The sequence below is a fragment of the Equus asinus genome, unplaced genomic scaffold (genome assembly GCF_041296235.1).
Source record: "Equus asinus isolate D_3611 breed Donkey unplaced genomic scaffold, EquAss-T2T_v2 contig_220, whole genome shotgun sequence".
NCBI classification, from domain to species: Eukaryota; Metazoa; Chordata; class Mammalia; order Perissodactyla; family Equidae; genus Equus; species Equus asinus.
Window position 1 is genome coordinate 8,345 of NW_027224873.1, and position 1,656 is coordinate 10,000.

Here is a 1,656-nt window from a genome sequence, read left to right on the forward strand (position 1 = left end):
TCTCTCTGTCTCTCTCCCTAGAAAACAAGGGGCCGGGGGCCGAGCCCGTGGACGAGCGGTCAAGTATGCGCCCCCCACCCCGGCCCCCGGCTTCGACGGCCCAGGTTTTCACCGGTTCGGATCCTGGGCGCAGCCCCAGACCCAGCATCGCCCTTCAAGCCACGCCGAGGCGGCGTCCCACATAGCAGAAACGCGAAAGACCTACCACTGGAACCTACAACTATGGACGGGACGGGACGGGGCGGGGCGGGGCGGGGCGGGGCGGGGGTGGGGGGGGCGGCTTTGGGGAGCAGGAAGAAAGAAAAAATAAAAGAAACACAAGGACGGTCATCGCGATAGTTCTTTCCACTTCCATCCATATGTTAACAGGACCCAAGTTTCCCGACCTCCATTTGGATGTATGTTAACTAAATGGAGAAGCTATTCAAAGGACTCCTCTAAAGAAGTCCACGTTCTTCTTTCTAAATGATAATGAAAATCATTGTCACCACCGCTCTTCCGACCCTCCATGTCCAGACGGCCTCCCGCCCCTCCCCTATCCCCAACTCCCACCCCGCCCCGCGCCGACCCCCGACCCCGGCATTCTCCACGCCCACCTTTCCCTCTCCACTCCTACCCCCCCGTCCCCCGCCGCCCGGGACACCGCACCCCGCGCCCCCCCCCCCCAATCCAGGCCGGGCCACCTGGTCGACCTCCTCGAACACTATATAAGAGGATGCCGGGCAGCAGGTGGCGCCCGACAAGCGGCCTCCTCACAGGCCGGACGGATCAGCCTCGCGGGGGCGGGCGATGGGGAGGCGTTCGTCCAGGTCAGGTCAGGTCGGGGGAGGGAGGATGCCGCGCCGGCCGGCCTGGTGCGTGGCCTGGTCCCGATCCACCCCGCGTCTCGTTTCTCGGGCCGGGACGAGTACAGCCGGGGAGGCCGACTCGGTCACGGAAAGCGGCCTTGGGGAGGTTTTGGCGAACGTCCCTGTCCCAGGGCCGTCTGCCGACTAGGGGACGGAGTCCTCCTCCATGCTCCTTCTCGCCCCCAGTCGGGCGGGTTGTGGGTCGCGCGGTCGACTTGTCCATTTCCCCGGAGGCATCCTGCCTGCCGGGGCTCCCTCCCTCGGGCCGGTGCGAGCGGTCTTCGGGCGGCCCGGGAATTTGGGCCGCAGCGAACGAACGAACGAAGCCCGTCCCTCCTGCGTCGGCACCGATGAGACACAGCCCTGGTGGATGGAGCCGCTTTCCTCGGGTTTCCTTTTGCTTTCGGCCGCTGCTGCCACCAAACCTCCCTAAACGATAGGAATGAAAACGGGAACCGTTGGCATAATAAAAGCGTTTTGGTTGGCGTGTTTCTTGGCTTTTGGGGACTCGAGAGGTATGATGGATGATCTCCGATTGACGTTTGGAAGGTCTATTTCATCCCAGTCGCACGAACCCCGAAAACGTGGCGGCTGGACGAGGGAGGGAGGGAGGGAGGGAGGGAGGGAGGGAGGGAGGCCAACCACGGGATTTCCGCACGACCAGCTGATGGACACGAGCGCCCCGTGAGCCGGGCGGAGGGCAGCCGCCCGGGTCTCGCAGCTACGTGCCCGCGGAACCCTCGGGACTGCGAGAAGCCGGAGCGACCCGCAGCCATGTGGCGCTCGGCGCGGACATCTGGTCGACCCG